Below are 16,008 nucleotides of genomic sequence, written 5' to 3'. Positions count from 1 at the left end.
ATCTTTCACTTCTCAATCAACAAGTGACATTTTGAATATCTGTGTTCAGTATGTAAGTCATAAACACTTTCCTTCTCAGGCCTATAAAAGTTTCCATTCCTGATACAACAATATAGTTGCACAGGAGCGAGAGATTGAAGACACAGTACCAATCAAACAAACAATCATTCTAAATATACAAAAGTACGCTTGACACACATTGAAGTCTCATCAAAATGAGGTGTAAATTAAACAGCTGAAATGATTTTCCACATCAAAATGTGAATGTAAGAAATATTTCACATTTTGAATGCTCTGATATTAAAGTGAATACATTATAAGTCTGCTAAATGGGGTTGTAATGAGTCTCTGACTCATATCATTAACTTTAGTATCACCTTCAGTACAGCAATGAGGCATTACGAATCACATTTTAACTCATTCCTACCAGGTCTGCTAAGAATGAAGTGACACAAAATTGTAACAGAAATTATTAGTATTACACTACATTAGTCTATATTGCACATTTTACTGGAGCCATGGGATTTACTGAGCAGGATATGTTCATCTTCAATTTTGAATGAGCAAGACTTAACTATAGAAAACATAAGAAGATCTATTTTGCTTAAAATTTAAATTAAGGAATGATGGTTTAACCCTAAAACTCATGTTACATAGCCTACAGAAACTGAAGGAGCATAGATTCCTTAAATCATGGTTATTCTCTGGAAATAGCAAAATGAAAAAAAAAATTCTAATAAGCTACCCAGAATCAAGCTATCCATTACACCATTACTGTGTTACTTCCGCACTAGAGCTATTAAGTCTTCAAATTCCAGCCTACATGTATGAGTTTAAATTAACCAGTGTTTCATTCATACTCTCTGATCTAAGAAACTGCAGTAGTGGCCAAAATGGCAGAATTTAAACTTTTGTAATTCTTCTCTGGAAGAGATTCAAGATTTTCAAAAAAGGTTTTCAGAACTGCTGATTTTGCAAGCTGCCTTAAAGAACTAGACATAATATAGTCACAGTCTATAGTAAGCAAGCTCATACTTTCACAATAATCTCTTTAATTTTGTCACTAATATATACTGACTACTGGTTACATTGCAAGAGGCTACACTTTTTATCACTACATGTTGAATGCAGCTGCCTTTGATCGTAGAGAAAATGAGACTAGCACAAGCTGCTTGATGTGTTATATATCAGTATAAATCTAGGAAGTCTTCAATATTTAGTAGTAGGTCACCTTGTCAAAATCAAATGACAGGCATATTTTGTTGAATGTTTGTTTGTTTGTAATTTGTTTGCTTGTTTGTTCATATTTTGTTGAAAATTCTAGATCAAAACTGGTGGAAGTTTTATCAAACTTTATCAATCTAAAAAATATTACCACAAAAAAAATTGTTTAATTTTCCTATAATGCACTGATCTCAGTATGATTGTATTATAGACCAGGAATGTATGTGGGAAATATTTCAACACCACAGCAAAAGCAAGCAGTCATCATGTGCACTATTAAAACTGTTTTCTCAAAAAAAGAAAAAAAAGTAATTCCATTTCAGAGAATTTAACAAGGTGTGACTGAATCACACTTCTAGGAAGTGTCCTACATCCTGCCCACAACCCAATCTACACAATACAAGCTGATATGAAGACAGTTATTGTAAAACTCATGGCTTAAAGCCAGAAATGAAAAAAAAAAAAAAAAAAAAATATATATATATATATATATATATATATATATATATATATATAAATATATATATATATTTTTATTAATTTTTTTACCAGTTTTATTGATGACAACAATTTTTGATGCTATATTCTGTACCCAGATAAACTTTTTAAAGTATACTTCATTTTGTAGCAATGATGGTTCATGACACTTTTATTAATGTACTTATTTATTGACATTTGATTACTGGGAAAGTCTGACTGGTAGGAGGACATTTTCAGTGGCAGCCTGGTGTGAAAAGCTCCAAATTATTACAAAAAAATTGAGGAACAGTAATTTTACATTCTTCAAATATATTACAAAAAAAAACTCTACAGTTTATGTAATTATACCAGAGTAGACATAACATGAATACATTGATTAAGAATCGACACAAGTTATTTGACAATGACTTAATATCTAGATAATTTTTAGCCAGTTTATAGAGAAATTAAAGATAAGTTAGTATAATGCAAATAGGAATTGCAATATGAAGTGAGAGAAGAGCAGGCTTATGGTATACTTAGCAAGAGATCCAGGTAAGAGAAACTGACTGAAGTAAGGAAGTGAGTCAAAAAGGGAGAGCAAGGAAGTGTAAGGTATGAATAGGTTTTAGTTCACATTTAAGGATATAGTTTATCCTGGTGTTAACTAAGAACAGAGTCAGTGTTTGATTAGGATGTCCTTTAATATAGTTTTGAAGAATGGGAATGAGGTTATTGGCCTGATGTATACACATAAGGAGTTCCAGGCTTGAACAACATGATACAAGTGCAGACAATGTCCAAAAGATTTGATAGGTTTGTAGATGGACAAGAGTTTTTGGTCATTGGATTGTAATGACCAATCCAATTGGGAACATATTTGTGTGGAATATTATGTAGTGCTGGACAAGCATATAGATTCTAGATAGTTTTATATGTGTTCAAAAGGTGTATGTGTGTGTGTGTGTGTGTGTGTGTGTGTGTGTGTGTGTGTGTGTATATATATATATATATATATATATATATATATGTGTGTGTGTGTGTGTGTGTGTGTGTGTGTGTGTGTGTATATATATATATATATCTACACACACACACACACACACACACACACACACACACACATATATATATATATATATATATATATATATATATATATATATATATATCTATAGACCAGTATCAGTTCATCAAGTTTTCAGAAACTTGAAATTCATATGTTGGGACCATAAGATAGAGTTTTTGAAAACTCAAAGCTTTTGAATGGAGATTGCAGTACAAAGAAGTTCAGGAAATTTACACTTTTCTTCACCATAGTGCGATCTCAGAGTTGGCATATATAATTTGCAGGGTGTGGGGGAGTGCAGAGGGGCTTGCTACCCTGCAAAAACATAAAATGTAGATTTATTTGTGGTTTTTTTTTTCTTTTTTGTTTTTTTGATGTTTGATTTTTCAGAAACTCGATCATATCTCCTCGTCCATATGACGTTCGAGTTTCTGAAAACTTCATTATCTGACATAGATTTAACCAATTTAGACTTTTTAGTGCTATAAAGTGGTGGGTTTTGAAAGGCATATTTGCTGTAAATTTAGCAACTTTGTATAGCATTGTCCAAATTTTGATTTTTGTAATGCCTAAAGGTTAATAAGTATGGAAGCACCATAACGAGGTGTGAGGAGGAGAAAAATAGCGGCAAGTGATGTTTTACCTGCATTGGTGTGAAAGTATTTGGCTCTGTAACCCATACCTAGCTTTTGATGAGTTTTTCTTATGCAATTTTGTTTATGCAGGCTGAATTCAAGACTGTCACCCCTAATAATTTGGTATGAGAAGCATTAACAACAGAAAATTATTATTTTTTTTCATGAGAGAGGTATTTGAAGGAAAAAATAGTAGTTAGGAATTTTCTTGAGGAAGTAACTGAAGGATGACAGATGGGTTCATAGGTTCATGGGTTGGTACTAATCTATCAGTCCTAGGACCTATACAAGCCTAGCCATAACAATTCCCTGGACCCCTGTCTAGCAGGGCAATTGTTGTGATCCCCGGGGTGAATTTCCTATCTCCCATCCAATCGCCAAGGTTCCTTTTGAAGAGGTCCAAAGAGGCACTCTACTTGACATGTATGGGCGGTCTATTCCAGAGTCTGAGGAGCCTCTGGGTCTGGAACCTATCCCTCCAGCATGTTTTGTTCATTGTGATGACAAGGTTTAGATCCCTGGAGCATGTGGCTCTGAGGGATTGGGATTTCTTTAATTGCAGCATGTCCAACAGTTCTGGGTTTGACATGACCTTGTATGTTAAGCAGAGTTTGCCTCTGAGTAGACGATATATGACAGAGTATAGCTGGAGTTTAAAAGACGGCCAGCGTAGGGCATCTGCTTTAGACCTGCGATTCTTTTAGTGAGGTATTTCTGCGGCCTTTCCAGTTGTTTCAGATGTCTTGAGAGTTACATACCAAATGGGGCATTGTATTCTATAATGGGTCTAATGAGAGATGAGTACAGTGGGACAATGACCCCCTTTTTTCTGGATGAAAAGACCATAGCGATGAGGTGTGCCACATAGAAGGATTTCCTGACTGTTATGGCGATGTGGTTATCAAAGGTGAGACCACTGTCCACCTGTGTCCCTAAGACTCTTATCACACTTTCAGTGTTTAGTGTACTGCCAAAGGGAATAACTATACATTTCTTGGCATTGAGCTTGAGCCCATGGCTCTGGCACCAAGCATCTGTTTCTGTAAGGCCCTCTTGTTGAATATCCACATAATTTGGGGGTTCAATAATGGTTCTCATTTTGCAGTTGTCTGTGAACTTTGTTAGCCAGTGTCCCTTAGTGTTGGCCTGTACTTCAGAGAAGTAGATGCCAAAGAATAGCGGCCACTGTCTATCTTATTATGCTTTTTAAAAGTATACCATTGAAAAACTGTTATAAGAATTTACATGTACAAAAATCTGGGGAACTATTCTTCATGTAATGTCTAACAGTACTTGTTGAATTTCAGCTTATGCTGTATAGGTGTGGTGTAAAAGTACTTTTAAAATATATAACAGAAACAGTTGCATATTATTTATTTATAAAAAGTGTTGTTTAATTTTATGTTTGTTAAATCAATGTTTCTGATTTTTCAGTTAATCTTGTGAGAAAGAATCAGTTTATAAATATATATATATATATATATATATATATATATATATATGCATACATATATTACTATTGTCTGTATAAGTTGCATTTCTGATGGTCATACTGTCTAGCATAATTCTTTGAACTTCTCAAGCAAATATAAAGAGAGTTATCAGTGTTTCCTGGGCATGCATTATTTCCACAGTAGCACACAGCCTTTTGGGTATTTCTTATGGTACATTGGAAAATTGGTTTGGTGTGACTGTACAGGTATAGCAAAATAAACTGGTTTTCAGTTGTTAAGGTGCTATAGGCAAGGCATTTATGGACAGGTGTCAGTTATGTAATTTTTCTCCCCTTATTAATTTACTCTTTCCCATTTTCCTTTTACTAATGAGATTCATTGATCACCTGTGTCGTCACATTAAGTGTGACAGACTTAAACTCCAGTGCTAAACAGCATGCAATTTATATATATATATATATATATATATATATATATATATATACATATTTTTTTTCAGATTGATATAGTGTTACTGTAAGAAATTATCCAAAACACATTCCCACCGATTATGGAATCAATTGAATAAATTAATACTAAACATTCTGTATGTTCAGGCTAAGAAGAGGCTGTCATTCCAGTTTAGTGACAAACTTAGCTTGCAACTGGATTATCGCAGGACTGAACACAAAGACCACTGGCTGATGCCAAAGTTTATGCAACACATAGTTTCATAGTCATAAGGAAATTTTGTGGCATTTACTGTCCAAATAGTGCTCCCCTATCCTTTTTTATTGCTACACAGTATTTTCACCAACCAAATGCGTATCTTTCTACAAGCTTTACAAATAAAACATATCATATATACTTCCAAGAGAATAAAATTTGAAATAACATTACTTATGTCAGTCTCATCAAAACTTGGAATGCCTCGATTTGCAATCAGTCCTTCAAGGGAAGACCCACTATGTTTTGGCCCATCAGCTGAAACAGAGACCCATCCCTGCAATACATTAACTTTCTCATTCTGGATGGAGTCACTATACTGCTGTATCAAAAATTAAATGAGGCTTTGAAAGAGATTTATTATCATGTATATGTTCCCTGTTCTTAAATAACATCTGTTATTCTAGAATTGTGTCTTACAAAGATTCAAACAGAAGACACTCTTTTTTATCCCCCTAAACAAATTCAAAAGTCAATAAAAAAATACCTTTTCTACTCTTTCAGAATTAGTTTAGTCTGGATGACTTGAACTTTGGTTTCTCTATACTTCTTTTCCATTACATCAGCCCAGTCTTGACCTCTCTGTTTGTGGCAATTTTAACCACTGGTGATAGTTATCCCTCGTTTAAGCCATCACACAGGACTATCTTTCCAAGGTCTGGAAGGACCATAGAGCCAATGGCAACTGCTGATTAGTTTCCCCAATAAAGTCTGTTGTCAACTTGTTGGATAGATATTGACCGTGAAACTATTGTTAACAATTCTCAGATGTTACCATTCTATTGATGTGTTATGAAACTGGTCTAGTAGATTATGTAAGAATCATCCTTATTCTTCTGCAAGCTAAGAATCACTCATCTACAGCCACTGCTGGGGACTCCTGCACCATGAAAATGCATTTGACTCAATCAGTTAGCAGTATCTATGATTCACCTTAGAGACATTTGTCCTACCTTTTTTTGTTAAAGCTTCCCATGCACTATACAAATTACTGAAAGCATCTGCCATGAGGGACACTACTCTTTCCATTAATTCCTGCTCCTAAGAGGGTAAGGACAAGGCTGTAATTTCTCTCGTTCTATTTTTCTTACATTTTTATTCCTTCTTTGCTGGAATTACCTATGGTGGTATTAATGGTATTAGAAAAAATTTACAAGGGCATCAGAGAACTTATCCTGCTGTTTTTGTGGAGTGTCATAGGATGTTTTACATCCACATGAGCTACCACCAGATCATTCAGGTAGGTTTAACTTCTGAGTCGAAGAACAGAACTCTCATAACTGCAACACTCCCTACTGGTGCACTGCATTGTAAGCAATTTGAAGTTTTCTTCCTTGGATAAGGCAATTATCACAGAGAGGATACTGTTATCATTCACCATTGTCTGGTCTACACTGAGAGACATGGCTAGACTAGTGATGCTGCAGATGGCATTTTAATTCCATGAATCAAATGGAAGATTTTATATGATGTTCTCATGCTGTTGGGTGTAAGAGGCAGTATTAATAAAATAGAATTATTTCTGATCTATTAATCATTGGTTTACCTTAACTGCTCCTTAAAGGTACCATTACATCAGTGTTGTAAATTATATCCTCATTATTTGGAAAAGAAATGTTATCCATCCATCAAGACTGTGATAGCATTATGCTATTCATAATGATTTATAGCTGAAAAAGTCTACAGCTGCAATTAATGAGCAGAGTAACTGCTTTAATATTATATTCTGTCCCTCTCTTTTATATTCCTCGATATACTTTCACACCTTTTTTCAGTGACTGTACTCCTAGACACAGGGGGGAATTTTATAAAGCCTACATGTTTTTGTTTGCATGTAGGCATTGTTCTGCACTGCTTAAATGGCCCTGAACATTTTTAGATTCAGTATGGGCTGCTGAGCAGTGCACACACATGCACCAGCACAGAAACGTACATGGCATGCAAATCACCTCATAAGCAGGTGAATCTCGTACAAATGAGGCGGGTAGAGTGATCCAGCAAGCAGATATGCATCTCATTAGACCCTGCGTCAGTGTCTGTAGTGTACACAGAAAAATTCTTTATACAGGAGTGAAGACAGAAAAAAGGGGTTTAAAAATGTAGATATTTGCACAGAAATGTCATACCACATACACATATGACTGAAAGCATCATCCTGTGTGTCGGAAAAATTAAAGGAAATAAGTTAAATTCATTTTTTTTAATGATCTGGGCATATTTGTGAGGCCTACCACAGTCTGCAAACATGCTTTATAGGGAAAAAAATGGAAAAAAGAAATTAATTAGTATGTGATCAAATGTATTACATGACTGTATGTGGAGTCCCTACAATGGTGCATTGCTGCTGTTGCTAATGTGGTTGGACTCTGAAGCTTGTAGTTTCCAGGTTGTGAGCATGGATACCTATGCAAATGAAGTAGAGGCACTGAATAGCAGAAAGGAGTAATCGTGTCTGCATATCCCCTTCATGTAGGCTTAGACCCTTGTTGATGTTTACACAGGAGGTAGCTGAAACCAGGGAGGGTGTGTCTACTGACTTCTGAGCTCATTTCAGCTTAGGTATGCACCTGTTTGCACAACAGGCCGCCTGGCTGAGAGTGTTTCTTTGGGAGAGGGGGGTGTCCACTAATTTCTAAGCTTTGTTTCCCTTCCCTACTCAGCCACCGTGCTTGGAGTATTTAAAAAATAAATGTATTTAATTAGTTTTGACCCTTGCTTAACCTAAAATAGGGTCATGAAATGATGTTAATTATATTGTAGGCAGGTGCAATGCATCATAGTTAGCCAATCACACATTCTGCACCTACAGCAAAGCTCCATAAAGTATGCATGCACTCTACATTCTAAATTTTCCCCAGTACTCTGTACCACTGAAGTACAGACTTGGGAATTTTAACTGGGAGAATGCTAGGGGCTGCTGCACCTGTATGTGCTAGATGCTGAAGTCAGTGCTGCTGCTGCTACTGTCAATATGCCTAGACAGAGAAGGAAAAGAGTGCTCAGGTCCTGGGTAACCTTCCAGGAGCTACATGAGCTAGGGATTGTAGAGCACTACAGGGTGGACAGGAATGTACTACAAGAATTCACTGAGCTCTGCTGCCCTCAGACCCAGAGCCAACAGAGCGGAACCCATCCCAATGGAAACAAAGGTATGTGTAACCCTTAGGATACTAGCTGCAAGCACTTTCCAAAGACGAACTGGGGACATGATGGGGGTCACACAGAGATCAGCATCCAGGGTACTCCACAAGTTCCTGGATACCATGCTACCACATGCCAGTGAGCACATTTCTTTTTCCCTCACCGCTGAGGTGAGGCCCACCAATATGCAACACTTCTATCATGTAGCACATTACCCTGAAGTACTGTGTGCCATAGATTGCACTTATGTACACATCAAGTCACCACTCGATGAGGAGGATAGAATTTATGTCAACTGCAAGGAGTACCACTCCATCAACTGCAAGGTTGTGTGCAATGCCCATGGGATTATCATGAATGTGTGTGCTGTCAGCACTGGCAGTTATCACGACTCCCATATCTGGCATGCATCATTGCTGTACCAGATGTTTGCTAGGGGGACATCTCACATGGCCATTTAATGGGGATGCTGGCTATGCCCTGAAGCCGTGGATGATGACTCCTATCAGAAATACACACACACCCTCAGAAGCATGCCATAATGAGTTACATGCACAAAATAGGAACATCATAGAGTGTGTGTTTGGGCTTCTGAAGTCACTGTGCTGCCACATGTGCACATATGTTCACAGTATGTGCTATACTACATAATATGATCCTGCAGAAACAGCTGTAGCAGGATTAGCAAAGGGAAGGGATACACCCCCCACCACTGCCTAGGTCACCACAGTCACAGGAGGACTCGGAGAAGGAGCCTCCTGATGATGTCACTGTAGGCAGATATAGGTGTGCCCAGTATGCCCTGGCTTTGGCTAAGAGACAATACATAGCACATTCCCTGACAATCTAGGGCCTTAGGGACTGACACCTTACTCCTGCTCACATACATATAATAAAATTGATGCCAGATAACCCACACAACCTGTACCTATCCATGTATTGGCTGTGTACTGCTTGCATCAGACATAGTCATAACTGAACTATAGTTCTGTCAACTGCTTGCATTCACAAGGTAAGTCCCTAACCTACAGATTACTTGTAAGGGTTACTATAATATGCTATTGTATGTACGGATCTGCTGCATTTATGCAAGGAAACATAGTGGGCTATTTGGACACAAGTAACATCCACAGTGGACTACAGTTGCCCAGTTCATTAGTATGTGGTCCTTAATATTCACTAGGCCTAATGGTTGGAATATACACTTCATCAATCAAGGGAGATGTTAAACAGTGGGGTCACATGATAATTGGACTAGCATCCCAGCAGAACATGTTCTGTTGTTCTACAACACCCAACACAACAGTTTTCCTATATAACTGCTTTAACAGTAGGTCAGCAATGGTATATCAGCAGTCCAGGCAAACACGGGACAGTAGCACAGAAATCAATCACACATTATATGTCTCATTTAATGCAGGAATAACAATGTGGATGTTGATTATATGATGAATGACTAGTCTCTGGCTGGCAGCTTGCATAGTTCAATGGATTAGGGAAGTTAGCATGCGTGATGTTATTGATATTTCAAATCTGGAAGTATCCACATGTGAGGTATTAGTATGTTGTTTTTTTCACAGACTGTCAGTTTGTGTATTGTGTAACATTATGAACCTCTGTCACTTATTAATTACATCAGAGAGCTGGAGAATACCATGGACATTTTGAGTGAAGTGCAGTACAGTGGAAACAGGGACAGATGGCAGTGTCTGTAACACACAAAATCCTGGACTGAAGTGCAGATAGGTGTGGCCTGGAGTCATTTTGTAAGTACAGACAGTCCCACTGGACATGTCCATACATTTAGTTAAACTGTTTGTAATCCTATTGCCCTCTGATCAAAATGACCTGTTATATACATAGGTCTATACATACATACATATATGTATACATGCTTGTCTGTCACTATCTCTCTCTCACATACATAGTATATCTATCAGTACGTATATTCAAATAGATATATACATTTATATATATCTATATATATATATATATATATATATATATATATATATATACATACATATATATATATATATATATATATACATACATATATATATATATATATATATATATACACACATACTTCTCAGTCTCTCCCCATATATCTATATACCACATATACAGATCATAAGCACACACAGCTACATTTATATACACATCCCTGTTATATATAGAAATATGTGTGTGGATGTCTGTATTGTTCTACATACCCTAATACTGGTGAGTAAAGCTGTTCTGTCACACATCTATAATGTTGCTCAGAGTATCCAAACTATGGGCTCAACCATACAAAATGCACTCATATACAGTTCCCTGTGCCTACTGGATGTCACCACACAGACAGCAACAGGTGAGTAGGTGGTGTAATGTATGATGTTGTCTACACACACATGGACAGGGCACATTGTTCTTGCCTACAGGCTTGCCCATCCAAGTGCAAACAGCCACATACAGCCATACTGGTACCTGTAGACACATAGCTAGGATAATAACAGTTATCTCACTGTTAGGATACTACATGCAGATAACAGTATGAAGCAATATCACTCTGCAGGCCACAGATGTTGTTAAACACAAGTCTAGTTTGTGTAATCTACATGTACATTGCCTGCAATCACATATCAAACAGACATCAGCCGAGGTGTATACGCTAACTACTGTGACCTATAATGTGTAAGACTAGATAAGTAGGGGTTCTAATCTCACTGCAGACCACTTTGTGTGTATGCATATCCCCCTGCCAAACAATTGAGGAAACCCTCATTGGCTATTATACTGCAATGGTTATGCACTTTTTGGCCAGGTAAGTTGCTGCTGGCTTCCAGACTGCCCTCTTCCACAAGGTCTGATGATGTCATCTACCTTAAGATTACCAGCTGGCATTGCAATATCCAACTTGAACCATGGCGGATGTGATATGTGCTGTGATCTATAGTGTGTAAGACTAGATAGAGAGAGGTTCTAATTTCACTGCAGGCCACTTGGTGTGTGTGTGTATGTGTGTATCATTTTGCCAAACAACTGAGAAGCTATCAAACTACAATGGTTATGCACTTTTTGGTCCTGTAAGTTGCTGCTGGCTTCCAAATATCTTTCTTTTACAAGGCCTTATGATGTCATCTACCTTAAGACTACCAGCTGCCATTGTTGTACCCGACTTAAGCCATGGTGCATGTGGTAAATACTGTGATCTATAGTGTGTAAGACTAGATAAGTAAGGGTTCTAATCTCACTGTAGGCCATTTGATGTGTTTGTGTGCTTGCCCATATGCCCTAAATGCGATCACCTCAGTTACTTACAAAGAAGTGTTTGCAGAATTTTAGTTGTAGCAGGTGATGTGGCCCTCAAAATGCCTGATCACAGCTTGGCCCTCTTATGTCATCAAGCATAATATGCCCTACACTGACATGTACTTTCAGACATGAGGTGTGTTGCATGCATCATGTACTGTGATCTGTACTGTGTACCATTACATGGGTAAGTGTGCTAATCTACATACAGCCAACTTGAACTATGTGTGTGTCATGCCATGTCCTGTAAGCAGTAATTGTAAGTGGTTCTATCCTCAATGTAGTCACGTATGTGTGTATGGCTGTTAGAGCAATTTACATCAGCTTATATAACCATAGGATGTATGAACATCACGAGCATAATAGCCATACAGCCATCACAGTTGTAGACAACTGTACACCCTTATTTACACGATCAGCACATATTGCCCCTGCCCAAGAGGGACACAGGCAGAAAGCCTGTGGTGAAATGATGGTTACCCAGCCTGATATGTGCTGAGGTGCACTGAGGTGCTCTGCTTGCCATTAGCCAGGGCTCTGTTGCAAAGGGGAGATAAAGTCTGCTAGACAAATCTCTCCCACCAGCATGTATTATTAATGTCACATTTTAGGTTAATGTCCTTACAGTGTTTAATCCATGTGATAAGCCACTGAGAGATATGCAGCATTTACAATCAAGCATGGCCACACATTGACCTGTATGCAAGGCAGAAATCACCTCTGAGTAGTTTATATGCCACAAGCTACAATGACACTCATTTCAGATTATCCCCATTGTACACATGCTGAAGACATGAAGCTCCCTTCTGAGGGATCATACTATTGTGTGCAAGTGACAGTACTGCTTAGAAAGGTCCATTATCAAATGGCCATTGGACTCAGATATTGTCATGCTTAGGGAAGAGTACATGGAGGGTATGAGTATGTCAATTATGGATGATTGTGCCCTCAGCTATGACACGTGATTCCTGCCATATCACTGGGGAGACATGGTGATCTCAGGCACATTAGCTGTAAACCTATGTGGCCAGGTCTGCGTGCCCAGTTCTTTGACCCGTATGTACATCACATGTTGCAACTGATGTCCTACTTACCAGATACACAGGTGTTAGTGATGGAAATGATACTACATATATATTTGCATGGAGTGTATGGCCATTACTACATCAACAGGCATTTGATCATCACTACCCTATTGTAGGACATTGACATAACTCACAGACTCCATGAGCGTTCACACTTTGCAGGCATCAGCCAACATTGTTAGCCACTGACAGTCAGTATTCACTTGTATCATGGTTAAATGGATTCCAAGTAGCAGAGGACCCAGGACTTAGCCTGTTGAACACTGCTGCTTACAGATCAGCTATTGGAGGTGGATGTCCTATGTTGAGTATGTGTGCCATCAATGGGCCACTAAGTGACCCCCTATAATGATAGTACTCTGGATGCCTAAGTGGGTGTTTTATACATGATGCCTGAGTGGGGGATATAGTCAGATGGTGTGGGATTATATGCCCCCTCACCCAGGTCCTTGGTGACTGGCTTGGAAATCTCCACCACATTTAACAGTCATGATCCCACTGTCGGACATCCAAACTGTGTGCAGTCATCTGTGTGTAGATCACATATATGTGTGCTGATCAGCTCCATGATGATTGCCCCTATGGCCCTACAGATATGGATACTCAGGCAAAGACATCTATTGTTCTGATGGTCAGTGCATGTACCATCTATTTGTAAGGGTATAACAGTTGCCTTTGTCCAGTCAGCTGAGGTTCCGCCAGTGGTTTCAGTATGATTACAAGGTGTTCCCAGTGGTGTTATCAATCCATGACACATCCCTTGTAGGATGCAGCCAGAATGTTAGCATGCCCAAAAAATGCTGTGTATCCTCCATAGAGAGGCCATTTATGACCTGCTCTATAAGCTATGTATAAGTTCTGTGTCAGGTTGTAGGAATGTCATGTATCACATGTGGTGGGGGCAGGGAGTAAAGTTGATGTAGAACATGTGGCATTACAGGTTAGCTATGGCTACAGACCCATTCTATGTGGTATCATTAAGTAAGAGTTCACCAAAAATCTGAGCCTGTGTTTTGAGGTTACACATGTAACTACACTTTGTGTTGTGGTTCTGCTTTGTGTGAGTGGCTAATTTTGTCACTTACTATGTCTACACAATATCACAACACTATGTGGTTGTTGTAGCTGAGGAGGTTATGTCACCATTATAGGGGCACCCTCACAGCAACTGTCACACAGCAATATCAACCTCCTATTGTACAGCCTGATAATGGCAGTTGTCCACCAGGCTGGTCTGCAGTGTCTTGATGAGTCTGTGTTCCACCTGTCAACTACAGCTGAGTTCATACACTTGTAATGCTGCTGCCATAATGCATGGGTGTACAGGTCTGCATACATGCCATTACATCAGAGGGTGGAGTTGCAGTCAACCTATGTAAAGCAGCCCACAGGAGGTAATAAATGGCTTTGTTGAAATATATGTCTGTACTGTCTGCAAGGGGGGTGTTACTGCTGATAGTTTTAATGACACTGATCTGTGGTCATATCTCACTAGGGAGGGCCTCACATTGGGGGCTGCAGTGGTCACCCATATTAGTAAACACATGTTACAATACATTAGTTCCCCTTGGGGGGATGTCACAACACTTCTCCAGGACATTGTAGTTAAGGATGTAGACTAACCTTTGGGCAAGTGAGTTGCAGCATGACTAAGCACACAGCTGGTGGTCACTTAATGCCACCTCACAACATGGTGCAATGATATATCTTGATAGACACATGTACATACAAATATACAAAATGGGTGTCTGGATACATGGAGCTGCTTCTGCAGCCAGCTATTGCTTGATTATGTGCCCATCCAGTACTGAATGGCACCTGCATTGTCTCTGGGAAGTCACAGTGTTTCACAAAATCTGGATGTGTATCTATCCTTAATGAGTATGTATACACCACCTGCATTACCTTGAACACTGTAATTTTGAGATGTGAAGATGTGGATGGATATGTAGTCTGGTATGGCTGTGGTGCTGTCCACAGCCTTGAACCAGATGTCCTTGACTGTACACATGACTGAATAACCCAGGGTGGGGACACATTACACAGAGTGGGGTTCAGTGGTGCCATACCAACCATGTAGCAGCATAACCATGATGTTGTAAAAAGATGGTGTTCTCATTTCCAACTTTTCCAAGAACAATGCATCTAAGATGCATTGTGGGGGTGTCAGTAGCTGTGACCGTTACTCCAAATCTCAGGGGTGAGAGATGAATGCCATCAGTGGTGAAGCATTGATGTCTGTTGAGCAAGGCATCCCAGGCATACATGTATTACATCTCCTGACAATGACACCACATGCTAAGGCAATTACTGACTTCCATCCATTTACATGTGTATGGAGCCATCATCCCAGGTGAGTATCAACTGCAGCCGAAAGGTATGTGTATACCTGCCAGAGACACAGAGTGGCTAAGCACAGTTACTTGTTTGCTTACAGGTCGGTGATGTATGTTCCTAGTCATAAACATCTGCAGGAACTATGATGTAAACATTTTGTTCACTGATATCCCTTGATTTGCGGCAATGTGTAGTAAGGCCTATTGTTTCAACCCATAGACAGCTATCTGTGACCTGACCATATGTAGCCACTTGACACAGACATTAATGTGTCTCACAATGTAATCAACTCTGACTATGAGTTGTGATTTTGTGTTTTGCCTTGGGTGTTTGACTATTGAGAGAGTGGTGGAGGCAGTATTATGTGTAGTGTGCACTACGGAGGCAGGATGTTCTGAGCTGTCTGTTTGGCAATGTGTCCTGAAAGCAGCTGCACACATGCAGGTGTGTGTGATGTGAGTGTAGGTGGTGCAATATTTGAGCTGTACATGTTGGTGTAATGATCATTTCTATATGTAATGACTGCTGCTGGAGACACCATAGCAGCAAGGTTTGAAATGCAGTCACATTTGTCACACATTTTGTTTCTCTGTCATAGCAAT

The sequence above is a fragment of the Protopterus annectens genome, chromosome 12.part0, assembly GCF_019279795.1.
Source record: "Protopterus annectens isolate FY-2018-M chromosome 12.part0, PAN1.0, whole genome shotgun sequence".
NCBI lineage: Eukaryota > Metazoa > Chordata > Ceratodontiformes > Protopteridae > Protopterus > Protopterus annectens.
Note: the sequence above shows the minus strand (reverse complement) of the source record.